General features: G+C 40.7%; 1 protein-coding gene and 1 pseudogene across 1 annotated transcript in view; one reads left to right on the top strand and one right to left on the bottom strand.

The window, feature by feature from the left end:
* Window positions 1-1,013, bottom strand: part of LOC110192581 (E3 ubiquitin-protein ligase RNF13 pseudogene) — a 32,928-nt pseudogene extending 31,915 nt beyond the window's left edge.
* Window positions 595-13,768, top strand: part of TMEM45B (transmembrane protein 45B) — a 37,247-nt gene continuing 24,073 nt past the window's right edge. Inside the window, exon 1 of the mRNA XM_020963825.2 lies at window positions 595-731. The gene's annotated coding sequence lies outside the window, so the exon portion shown is untranslated. The remainder of the gene's footprint in view (window positions 732-13,768) is intronic.

Genomic DNA, 13,768 nt, shown 5'->3' with positions numbered 1-13,768 from the left:
AGAGAGCCCATTAGCCACATTTAGCCAAGAGTTCCTGGATCTTCCCTCACTAATGCTTTTATCAGGAGACACTGACAAATTGCAGAACTGGCAAATTTCCTTTCCATGGTCCTAAGAGCTAATGAGCAGTGGGAAGGTCAAGAGATAAACAACAGGAGATAGAAGAAAAGATAAAACCAGATTTCTGAATTACACAGGAACTCCCTTACTACTTCTGAATGTGACAGGTCCCACTCCTGTTAGGCAGAGGAAGAGGGCGTAGTATGGGGTAGCTACCTTCAGAAGAAAGAGGTAGGGCACTGCAAAACTCTGCCCTGGGTTAACTGCTCTGGGACTCAGTTTCCTTCTTTATAAAATGGGGGCATTGTTCTAAATGATCTATATATCCTGGGACACCCACCCCTGACGCAGTGGCAGAAAGAGGTGACTCAAGAAAAGCTTGGAAGTTTTGATTCACAACCCTAGGGAAGAAAGGCAATCCTTGGGGATAAAGGTTCGGGTGGGGCTATGGTCCAGCTCACTAGGAAATGCCAGGCGGGCGAATGGGAACCCAGGGAGGGAACAGCTTTAAACCCTTGACACAGTTCCTGCTGGAGGGGCGGGGTGAGCGCTCAGGTTTAGTTGCTACCAAGAACCCTGCTTGCTTGGACGGCTTCCTACTGCGCACCCCTTTCTATATCTCCTGGCAGGGCACCGGCTGAGGCCGAGTCAGACCGAGACTGACCGCCCAGGTAGGGATCCCCGACCCGCTGCCTGCGGAGAAAATGGAGGGAGGGGAAGGAGAAAGGGACCCGGCAAAGTGGGCAGGGAGTCAGAAGGAATCGAGGAGTCGCCGCTGAGGTCAGGGGCGCCCGGAAGAGACTAGCCCAAGCCGCTGGGTTCAGAGAGCCCCTTTTCGGAGGATCAGGAGAGAAGGCACAGCCTCTAGCACTAAGGCAACCCGGAGACCGCTGGTCAGAGCGCACCTGCCGCTCCCGGCTCCCGGAGGTGTCTGGTAGCCCGTCTCCCGCCATGCCCCTGGAGTTCTGCTTGCACGTTCTCTCTCACCTCGCTTCCCCACCCTTAACCCTGCCTTGTTCCACAACCGACAACCTCCTCCCCTCCTCATCCCCTGTGCCAGATACACCCACCTCCGGACGCACGCACTTGGACTGACTGCCCTCTGCTAGCCAAGTTGTGAACAAGGGCCCCGTGAGATCACAGATTTAGAGCTAGAAGAGACCTTAGAGATCGCCCCGTTCATCTTACAGATGAGGAAACTGAGGCCTACAAAGTCTATAAACATTTAATAAGTACCTTCTGTTTGGTGACACAGTGCTAAGCGCTGGAAAAGACAGTCCCTGCTCTCGAGGGTTTCGCAGACTTAATTCAGGAAAACAACGTGAAAAAGACTAGGAACAAGCAAGCGATATAAAGGAAAAATGAGAAATAAATCACGAAGGAGAGGTAGTAGCGTTAAGAGGTTTTGGAAAGGTTATAGAAGGTGGGACTTTAGCTGAGACTTGAAAGAGACAGGTAAGCCAGGAGGTGGAAATCAAGAGGGAGGGAGATCCAGGCATTCGGGAACAGCCCGTGAAAACTCCCAGAGCCGAGAGGGGGAGTGTCTTGTTAGCCAAAGAGCAAGGAAGCCAGTGGCACTGGATGAAGATTACATGTAGGGGAGTAAGATGAAAGAAAATGGAAAGGTAGGAATGGTCCAGGTTATGAAGGGCTTTGAAGGAGAGTTTTTAAGTTAGGAAGAGGGGTGTGTTTGGGGAGAAAGTTAATAAGTTTGGTTTGGAACATCAGTCTTGCTCACTGTCACACAGGTAGTATCAGAGCCAAAATTTAAACTAAAATTAAACTGAAGTCCTCTGACTTCAAATACAGTGCTCTTACCACTAGGATATCAAACTGGGAAAAGCTGCTTCTCCCCAGCCTGCTCACACACCCATCTGTGCTCTGTCCTGCATTCTTACTGAGGCTTGGGGTCTCAGGGTTTAAACATGTATTCCTTCCTTGTTGTAAACAATGATAGATGAGTAAAAAGATCTCAAAAAATTGGAAATTGAAACGTGAGGAGAGGTGGAATGTTAGCTGGGCAGGGTTATAGAAGAACCTGAAACTTGGTCCCTTCTGGATTTAAATAGGTTAAAGGACCACCTAGCTAGTCTTGGATTTCATTTTAGTTCAGAAAATAGGTATTTTCACTGCATGAAAAACAACATAGGGCCCAACACTCCCTCTCCTCCTCTCTCCGCCAAATCTACTTCTTATGATCTGGCCCAGGAGTCAAGGACTTAACATTTGGCAGGAGCTCAGAGAAAGGATTTTTTGCCCTTTTAGCTTTTAGACCCAAAGCTGTTCTGCTCAGTCCTGGAGCTTTCTCATGAATCCCTAAGGGAGTTAGATTGGCAGTCCCAAGGACCGTCTCCTTACTAAGCACCAATCCTCTAAATCAGGCGTTTTCAATTGTCCCAGGAACCTATAAACTTCTGTTCAGAGAAAAATTATCAGTTTTGTTGTTCAGTCATTATTCAGTCGTGTCCAACTCTTTGTGACCCTATTTGGGGTTTCTCTAGCTCTTTTTATCAAAGAGCAAACTAAGGCAAACGGGGGGGTAAGTGACTTGCCCAGGGTCACACAGCTAGTAAGTGTTTGAGGCCAGATTTGAACTCAGAAAGATGAGTCTTTCTGACTCCAGGCCCTGAATTCTATCCACTTGGGCACTTAGCTGTCCATCATCAATTACTCTATACATGTCATAGGCCTGAAAAATAATGTATGTGTGGCAAGGCATTCCAAGTGGAAGTGAAACAGATACTGGGGAACAAGATATCTTTTTATCTGGCAAGACAGATTTAGGCTTATATAAGAAAAACTCAACTGTAGTCCTTTCTAAGGGTTAGAGAATAGCTGATATGACCCACAGACGTGTTTCTGTGCCATAAGGACACAGACATAAAAAGTGTACCACCTCCTCCCCCAACCCAGCAGGGAGATAAAAATAAAGATAAAGACTGAAGGTTTGGGATCCCTGGATCTTTGAGCAGGCATATATAACCATTTCTATATTTTTGACTCTATTACCAGGCTTATTTAGACTACAAAATAATTTGATCTCAAAGTTTTGTTTTCCTTGGATATAGGTACTGGTAGTATAAGATTTAGTCTTCTATTGCCTCATTTAAAATTCACAGAAACTAATTTTTCACTTGGTGAGTAAGCAGATGGAATTCTGCTAGTCTTCATTTAAGCTGCAGTGACTGACAAAGTCTTAGGGTGTCTGGCTCTGCCATTCCCTTTCCTGTGTTTGTCAGGGGAACCTAGGAACACCTGGATAGCACTAACCTCATGGATGCTTGGCTCTGCCAGTTAAGAAGCCTCTGCCCAGACTCTCATTAACTTGGATTAAGTAGCATCTTCCTATCCTTGTAGTTTACCTCTTTTGTGGAAATCCCTACTGGGCACAGAGTCAGTAGAAGTTGGGTTTCAATTCCCATTCTTGTCAGTAGCCATGTGGCCTTCTGAATATCAGTTTCTTCATCTGCCAAAGAGGGATAGGAATATTTGGACTTCTTACCTCATTACCTCACAGGAAACTCACACTGAGGAAAACACTGTGCAAACTTTCAAAAGCTATATAAATTTGAGTTGTATCTTATTACTATCGAAAGAATGATTTGTCTGAAACACTGAGACACAGGACTAGGAAATGAGTTGAAGAGTAGAAAGTGACTTAGGGTAGGAAGTTAAGACAGGTGGTAGAATGCCTGAGAAGAAATGGTTAAGATTAAAAGAAAATTTCCCCCAATGTGGTCCTTCTCATTATTCTCGTCATATCCTTTACTTCCTCTAAACTCTGACGTTAGAACTTAATACTTCAAAGTAGCATAGTCTAAGAAGAGTGGGGCCATCTCCAATCGTCCTGATCTATATCTTGCCGCTGGATCCAGGTGGCTCTGAAGGAGAGACTGAGGCGGTGACTTTGCACAACTCTGCCTCACTTAAATCCAATTCACTTGTAAGTCAAGACATCAGCTGCCTGATGTCACTGTTCGTCTTTGAGAATGAAGAACCAAAATAAACAAACCTTTTCTAATTTCTCCTTTAGTGTATATTATGCCTTGTCTCTCCAATTAGATTGTTCAAGAAGGGAACAACTGGGCCTAACATTTTTTTTTGTTTCTCCATCACTCAGTAGTATTGAGTACTTAGTAGGTACTCAGTAAAGACTGAGAGATAATGATCATTTGGTTCCATCTTACAGATAATGGAAACTAAGCCAAGCTCTTTTGGGATGGACCACAAATTTCTCAGGTTGCTTTCAGCTTTCCCACTGTGTAAAGTGCCAAGTTGGTAGGCTCTGTGAACTGACTGATTTTGGTGACAGAGAAAATCTTCCCAGGCCACCCAAGCCAACTGTCACATCTCTCCACAACGTGCCACAAATGACTCAGGGATATCACCTATATAATGATCAGAATTCCTGCATGCAAAGGAAGATAAGGAAGAATTTGCTGATCAGAACTCAGTACATACAAAGGGGGCAACCCATCCCTCTGCCTTCTCTTTCCTCCTCTGCTTCTCCATTTTCTTCCTCTGAATAAAATGAAGGAAGACTAGTCTGAGTTGCCTCACAAGACCCAGATCCACCTCTCAGTTCAGGTTTAAAGTATTCAGTCTTAGTCTCTCCTTAGTGTGCATTAAGAATTTTTCATATACAGAGTGTCTCAGAAGTCATAGTGCAATTCTAAATTATTAGGCTGTAGCTACTATAAATGAACCCATGATCTCCCAACCCCCTTTCCTGGGTGTATGTGCCAGCCCTCTCATAGAGTGCCTTGCCATTCCCTTATGCATAGCTATATATGCATGTATAAGATTAGGTCCTTAAAGTACTTCGTTCCTTCAAGATGACATGAGGAATATGTGTGTGTGTATATGTATCCTAAATTTAATCAAGTAGGGAACTTTGAGAAAGCAACAGAATTAAACTGTTAGAAATCTAAATAACTAGCTGCTAGTTTGGCTTCCAAATGCATCTAAGGGGAAATACAGACTTGATTATGTTTTGATTATACGTTCTCCTAGTTTGAAGTCCCTATTTGAAAATAATAAAAGATAGACTCATTTTACAAGTCAGGCTCTCATGGATTTTAAGATTCTTCTTTCAGTTTGTGAATGACATTGTCCATATCAGATACAGAGTTTTGGTAAAGCTAGGAACAACAGGTGGTATGTAAAAACTGAAATTCTTGGAAGTTTCAGGTGAATTATGGATTCCTAATTCTTGGCCTTCTTATAGCTTTGTTGTTAATAGGGTTAGATCCGTATCGTTTGAATTAGTTCTCACCACATGAACTAATTACAAAAGCCAACCTGATTAGATTTTGTTAAGGTTTACTGAATCATACAGTCTTATTACTAACAACACTGAGCAGAATTACCTAGGAATCTCTACAAGTGACTTGGAACCAGAGAAGCAGATCTGCTGGAAGAAACCTGCTTCAGAGCTGCCCAGAGAATGTCCAAGGGACCAGGGACTACATGGGACATCTGGGCCTCAAGATAAAATGTGCTGATTGAATGAACGTTGGGAGTGGGTTACCAGGTTACAAGGAGACTTGATGTTATTTAATATTGACGTCCCTAATTATATTACTCTGGCCTTTGTTTCATGGTGTTATGTTTAGTCAGTTTTCTTGGTTACCTTGGTGATATGTAAATGTCCCCTCTCAGATTAGTACACAGTGAGCACTCTAAGTGGTTTAAACTGTAACCTGATTTAGTTTACCTATAGGGCCTATTTAAGGGATGTATGAGATTGTGACTCTTTTTATTTAAGTTTGTTCAACCTTTCTGACATTGAAGGAAACATGGGGTTATGATTTTGTAACACCCATAGCCCATGATATTTGTGCCCTTCATGCCGTCTCTAGCTACCTTTCTTATCCAGAGTCTAACTCCTCATGGAAGAAAACTGTGATAACAGGAGGCTGAAAGTGGGTACCCTAACATTTGAAAAACATGTGGAGTGACTCTATTGAACTGCTAAAGTCAATGGGCTACAGATATGTTTTAGGGTACAGAACTTTCATTGGCTAAAGTATCTGCTTGTGGATTTTCTCTTGTGTGTCCTCATGGGGATTGTGTGCTGTTTATGTTTACAGTACCTTCCGTGGCACAACGGACTGATCCTCAAGCCAACTCCTCTATTTATAGGCAACAAAGATTGGGATGTTGGGATTGAGGATAGAGGACCAATATAAGTCTAATTGTGTCCCTGCACCGTATGTATGGCTAGCACCAAACGGGGGATTATTGTGTGGTTAGTTACTACCAAGTAAACCCATGATCTCCCACCTCTCTTTGCTAGGTGTACATGCCAATCCTCTCACAGAGTGGCCACAATACAGCTGTAATACATACCAACCTGAATGTAGGAAAGGGCTGTATGCACTTGGATCTCTGATATAATATGAGCCCCTGCAAAGAAAAAAAAAATTGATTGCCTCCTCAGTTGCACCTCATCTTCTTACTTTCTTGTATCTTCTGTTCATGTCCCTCTGAAATTAATAATTTTCTTTACCACCTTCCCATCTACTTCATATTAACTTCTTGCATTTTTTTCCATCCCCCTGGATTCATGTCAGATCTGTCCTGCTGCCCTAAAATGCCTTCCTCTCTTTTTGATATGACCTGTTTTCTTCCTTTCCACCTTGTAGATTCAATTCAGTTCAATTTAATAAACACATATTAAGTACCCACTCTTTGATCCACCCTAAAGCTGCTTCCTGCCTTTCTCTGCTATCTTGTAGGTTCTTGAACAAAGTCTGGCATTGAATCAGTACAACTACTTTCCCCAGATGACTGTTTGGTCTAGATATTCCTGAGTTGGTCCCTTAAGCTTTGATCCTGTTGAGGCTGTTTGCCTTGAAGCCAATACTAGAAGAAGCTTGACATAATGGAAAGATTGGAGTCAAGGGAAATCTAGGTTCCAATATTTTATGTATAATTTATTAGCTATGTGACCACTGGCAAGTCACTTAACCTCTCTAAGACTCAGTTTCCTCATATTTAAAATGGAGATGATAATACCATATAGTGCCTACTTCAACAGGGTTGTTGTGAGGCTTCCACAAAACAATGTACGTGAAGAATTATATAAATGTTAGCTACAGTTGTAATTGCTACTCTGTGGTATAATTGTAAGAATAGACTCTAAGCCCCTCAGATAAAACATAAGCATGTTGAGAGCAGGGATGTCTCATTTGTGTATTTGTATCCCTCAGTGCCTTGAGTATGGTTGGTTGGTTCTTGGTTCTCAAAGAGGACAAAAATGACATCATTATGTTAGAGTCAAGTTATAATGTATCTGACTATGACTGATCAGACCAATCCAAGCTCAGAATGCTCTATCACAGGTCAAGCACAAATAGTCCATGTGAACTTTTGGGGTGGATTCTCTAAATCTGCATATACTGCACTTCTTTTGAGCTACTTCAATTCTGCTTTGCTCATAGAGCACAGCATCTTTTTCGATGTGGGTACACTGTGCTGGGCAGTCCTTTGCCAGCATCTCCCAGTCACACAATCAATTACAAGGTTCTTCAGAAAGACTTTGACAGTGTCCTTGTATCACTTCTCCTGACCACCACGTGAGCACTTGCTTTGTGTGAGCTCTCTGTGAAAGTCTTTCAGGCAAGCATACATTTGGCATTCAAACAATGTGGCCAGCGCCTTGGAATTGCACTTTCTGCAGTAGAGTTTGAATGCTTGGCAGTTCAGTTTGAGAAAGAACTCTAGTGTCTGGTACCTTATCCTGCCGGTGATCTTCAGAATCTATTCAAATGGAAGCGATTCAATTTCCTGGCATGGTGCTGGTATATTGTACTGGTTTCACAGGCATACAACAATGAAGTCAGCATGATGGCTTTGTAGACCTTCAGTCTGGTAGTCAGTCTAATACCTCTTCTCTCCCACACTTTCCTTTGGAGCCTCCCAAACACTGAGCTAACTCTGGTGACTTGTGTGTCAACCTCATTATCAATGTGTACATCTCTGGAAAATATACTGCAGAGAGCAGCTAGATAACACAGTGAATAGAGAACCAGCCCTGGAGTCAGGAGGACTTGAGTTCAAATCTGGCCTCAGATACTTGACCCTTACTAGCTGTGTGACCCTGGGCAAGTCACTTAACTCCAATTGCCTCACCAGTATATGTATATATATACTGCAAAGGTAAGTGAACTTGTCCACAGCACTCAAAATGTCTCCATTTGCTGTAACCAATGGTTCCATGTGTAGATGTTGTGGTACTGGCTGGTGGAACACTTGTGTTTTCTTGGTGATAATTGTTAAGCCAAAATTAGCACAAGCAACAGAGAATTAATCCATTCTTTGTTGCATCTCAGCTTCAGAGGCTGCACTGAGTGCACAATCATCTACAAACAAAAAAGCATGCACCAATACTCCCTCCATTTTAATCTTGGCTTGTAACCTTTTCAAGTCAAATAATTTACCACCAATACAGTAGCTGACCTTGATGCCATGTTCCTCCTCTTTGAAGGTGTTTGACAACACAGCTGAAAACATCATGCTAAAAATCATGGGAGCAAGCACACAGCCTTGCTTCACTCCACTGACAGCTGGGAAAGCATGAGAGCATCATCCATTATCCAGAACCCCGGCAAGCATACTGTCATGAAATTGACATTCAATACTGATGGACTTCTCTGGGCAATCAAATTTTGATATAATTTTCCAGAAGCCCTCACAATTGACAGTATTGAAGGCTTTGGTTGGATTGTGTACAGACTTCTGTTCTGCTCCTGGCATTTCTCCTGGAGTTGTCAGGCAGCAAACACCATATCAACTGTTCCTCAGCCCTTTTTAAAGCCACACTGGCTCTCAGGTAGATGACCATCTTCCAGGTGAAGGATCAGCCTATTAAGGAGGACTGTGGCAAAGAATCTTGCCAGCAATGACTAAGAGAGAGAGACAACCCCACCCCACCCCGTGATTGTCACAGGACAGTCTCTTTCCTTTACCTTTATAGAGATGGACTGGGGGATAACCTCCTCTTGCCATATAACCCAGAAAATTTCAGTCAGCTTTTGTATGAGCAATGGACCCCCCCACCTTGTAAATTTCAGCTAGAATAAAATCAGCAACCAGGTGCTTTGCCATAGGAGAGAAGCCTAATGACATTCAAAACCCCTTTTTAAGTTGGAAATTTGGCTAGAGAGGTTATAGTAGGTAATTAATAAATGCTTGTTTATTGATTGCTTATAAAATTAGGAGATTGGACTAAGTGATCGTCAGTTCTGAAAATGCAGTGATTTTTGATAATTCTTCAGAAATCTTATTGCTCATTAGGATTAGGAGACAGTTTACTTATGATTTTGGGTAGGCAGGAGGGTTAAACTGTTCCAGAAGGAATTTGGGCACATCTCAGAATCCTAAAATCTCAGACTTTAAAGAGACTTCAGAGATCATATAATCCAACCCCCTTGCCAGTGATGGGGATACAGATCCTTAAAAATAAAATAAAACAAAACAATCCCTCTCAACAAGCTTATATTTTATAGGGGAAATATTATATGCACATATACACACATAATACACACATAATATACAGAATGAATACAAAGTAAATATATATATATATTTGTGTATACATATGTATATGTACATAGATAGGTGTGTGTGTGTGTGTGTGTGTATGTATGTGTGTATAAAATACAGTGTAGTTAAGGTATAGAGAATTAGCAATCATGAGGTGTCAGAAAAGGTTTCCTTTTGAAGGTGGTGCTTGAACATAATCTTGAAATAAGAGATTCTGTCAAGGAGAGGTGAGAAAATGGCCAATGGAAAAAACATGGAAATTGGAGATGCAGTGTCATTTTGAGGAAAAAAGAACAGGCCAGTTTGGCTAGATACCAAAATGTGGTTCAGGAAGCTATGTCCAGTGAAGTTGAAAACATATGTTGAGCCTGTGTTGTGAACGGTTTTAAAAGCTAGGCAGTAGAGTTTATATTTCATCTTAAAGGCAATGGGGACTCACTGGAACTTATTGCGAAAGGAAGTAACATGGTCAGATATGTGCTTCAGGAAAAATACTTTGGCTGTTATGTACAAGGTAGACTGTAGTAGAGATAGATTTGAGAGGAGACCAATTAGAGTGACATTGTTAGAGTCTAGGTAAGAGGTAATGAAGGCCTGAACTAAAATGGTAGCTGTGTAAATAGAGAGAAGGGGTAAGAAGCACAAGAGATGTAAAGTAGAGGCAGCAAGATTTAGCAAGATCAGATAGGTGGAGAGAGGGAGAAAAAGGGAGAGTAACACATTTGACAAAGGAAAATGGAGGGGCAGCTAGGTGGTGTAGTGGATAGAGCAATGGCCTTGGACTCAGGAGGACCTGAGTTCTAAATCTGGCCTCAGACACATAACTCTTACTAGCTGTGTGACCCTGGGCAAGTCACTTAACCCCATTGCCTAGCAAAAAAAAGAACAAAAAAAACCCAAAAAATAGCTCCTATTTTCATTTAATTTTATTAATCTCTTTTTTAATTTTTTCAGAATTTCTTTTCTTGTGTGTGTTTACTTAAGATTTTTTTATTTGTTGCTTTTCTGTATTTTTTGTCACATGCCCAATTCATTAATCTTTTCTCTCATTCACGAAAGTATTTAGATAAATAAACCTTTTTCTAAGGACTGATTTGGCTGCATCCTATAAGCCTTGTCATGTTGTCTTTTTGTTGTCCTTTTTGTTGACAAAATCATTTATTGCTTCTAAGATTTGTTCTCTAACCCATAAATTCTTTATGATTAAATTATTTAACCTCCATTTAAAGTTTGTATCCTTTCTTCAAAGCCCCTTTATTAAACACATTTTATTTCAGTGTGGTCAATAAATATGTGGTTAATATTCTCTTCTTTTCTACATTTGTTTGTGAGGTCTTTGTGCTCTGGTTTAGCTGACAATATGAATACTCCTTTCTATTCCATTCAGTAATCATTGAAGCTCTATTATATCTGACTTTTCTAAAATTCTATTCTTTCTTACTGGCTTCTAATAAGAGTATTTAATTCATACTTACTCCTCCCATGTCTTCCTTCACGACTGTATACTTTCATTACATGCCCCAATTATAAGAAATAGGGATTTCTACCCCTTTCTTCCTCCTTTCTCCTCTACTATGTTCCTTTTCCTTCTATTTTCTTTCCTCTCCTTTGACAAATTAAAACCACCTCCAGGCTTATGTTTGTCTGATTTAACTCTTCTTGTGACTAATGAAAACAGTGTTTTGAAGGGATAATTGTTTCTTATCCCCCTCTTAAAATGTGAGCACTTCATCATTGTATAGTCCTTTGCAATTGTTCAAAAGTATTTATCTGGGTTTGTCTTGATAATTGTGTTTACATTTCAGTTTTACTGAGCTTTGATATTTTTACTAGGAACGCTTCAAAGTCTATTCCTCTAAAGACATATTTTTATTCCTATAGGTTTATACCCAGGGCAAGTTATTATTGGTTGTAAAGCTTATCCTTTGTCTTTTCCAAGATTTTTTTTTTACTTTTTTCTTGACTATTCCAAGATTTCTTCTTTGTATAGTGGTAACTACCAAGTCATGTGTGATCCTGGCTGTAGCTCCTTGGTACCTTAACTCTTTCTCTCTGGCTACTTCAGTATTTTTTTCTTCTCTCTCTTTTTTTAAATGCCAAGTAACTATGATTTTTATTTTTTAGCATGCATTTTTAAAATTTACTTTTAATTTTCAACATTCACTTCCATAAGATTTTGAGTTTTAAATTTTCTCCTCCTCCTTCCTTCCTTTCCCACTCCCCTCTCCCCAAGACAGCAGGCAATCTCATATAGTCTCTACATATACATTCATATTAAACATTCTCACATTAGTCATGTTGTAAAGAAGAATTAGAACCAATGGGAGGAGCTACAAGAAAAAAAACAACAAAACAACAACAACAAAGAGCAAATAATATACTTCAATCTGCATTCAGACTCCATACTTATTTTTCTGGATATGGGACAGCATTTTCCATCATGGGTCTCTTGGAGTTGTCTTAGATCCTTTCATCGCTAAGAGATAAGTCTGTCGAAGTTAGTCATCACATAATGTGGCTGTTACTGGATACAGTGTTCTCCTGGTTCTGCTCACTTCACTCAGCATCAGTTCATATAAGTCCTTCCAGGTTTTTCTGAAATCTGCCTGCTCATCATTTCTTATAGAATAATAATATTCCATTACATTCATATACCACAACTTGCTCAGCCATTCCCCAATTGATGGACATCCCCTCAATTTCCAATTCTTGGCCACCATGAAAAGAAGCTCATCATTTCTTAAAACACAGTAGGTATATGTACATAAAATGATTCTATACATAATTCTTTTTCAGTTCTTTCTCTGGATGCAGATATTGTCTTTCTTCATGTATCCTTTATAGTTAATTTGGGTATTTATAATAGTCAGAATAACTTATTAGCTCAAAGTCATTCTTAAAACAATATCGCTATTACTGTATACAATGTTCTCTTATCTGCTCCTTTCATTCTTTATTATTTTATGCAAGTCTTTTTATGTTTTCCTAAAATAATTTATTTCATCATTTTTCATAGCATAGTAGTATTCCATAACAACTTGTTCAGCCATTTCCCAATTGACAGGCATCCCTACAATTTCTAGTTCTTTGTCACCACAAAGAGAGCTGCTATAAATATTTTAGAACATAGAAGTTCTTTTCCTTTTTCCCTAATCATCTTTGGTAATAGACCTAGTAGTGGTATTGCTGGGTCAAAGGGAATAGGCAGGTTAATAACTCTTTGGGCATAATTCCAGATTGCTGTTTTTCAGGCATTGTGCTAAGTGCTGGAGAGAATGAGGGATGGTATCAAGAGACAGTGTGATCTAGAAAAAGAAAGAGCTCACACCAAATGGCCTCTATTTTCTCAGTAAAGTATAAGGCCTCATCTTAAGCTTTGAGGCGGAAAGGTAATGTTGGAAGTTTTAGCACAGAAGAGAAGATTTGGAATCATTCCTGTGGGGAATGAGATATTCAATTAGGGAGGAGTAAAAGGATTACTGCCATCCTGCAGTAAGGGTCTAGTTGAGGTTAGATTGTTAAGCTGTATGACTCCCTCCAGTTTTGTTCAGCAGCACTGTAAGTAGGAGGGGAGGAGGCCATGGGTCAGAGAGTTCAGGTCTGGAGTTTGGCAAGGCGTGAGCAGCAATAGGACAAAGGGATCTGAGAGTAAATGACAGTGTTGGGTTGAACTGGTAACCTATAGGGCCAAGATTGGGAACAGAAGAAAATGAAGTCAGAGCCAGGGGCATGACCTAAGAAAGTAATGAAGGGTAGAGAGGGATGAGAGGTCACCATGAGGCCAAAAGTGATCTAGGAGGAGAAAAGCATAGGAAAAGTTGTAATGAGGGGATACTGATTAGATGGAAGAATGACAGTGATCATTCATACAGCCATCATAACCAAAAGTCTCTGTAAATCTCCTTTTCACCATTTTTATTCTGGCCTTTATTGATCTGAAAATCATTCTCCTTATGAGTACCATGTGGTGCAGTGGAAAGATTGCTGGGCTTGAAGTCAGCAGGACCTCCCTGAGCTTGAATCCTTCCTCAAACAACAGCCATGGGATATTGGGCAAGGTATTTAACCTCTCTTAAGCTCACTTCCACAATCTGTAGAGCAGTGTGGGCAATAAAAGCAGCTATCTCACATGGCTGTTATGAGGATAAAATGTAAAGTG

This window comes from Phascolarctos cinereus, unplaced genomic scaffold (genome assembly GCF_003287225.1).
Source record: "Phascolarctos cinereus isolate Bilbo 61053 unplaced genomic scaffold, phaCin_HiC Scaffold_726;HRSCAF=1367, whole genome shotgun sequence".
Classification (NCBI taxonomy): domain Eukaryota; kingdom Metazoa; phylum Chordata; class Mammalia; order Diprotodontia; family Phascolarctidae; genus Phascolarctos; species Phascolarctos cinereus.
This window is presented reverse-complemented; position numbering and strand designations above follow the sequence as displayed.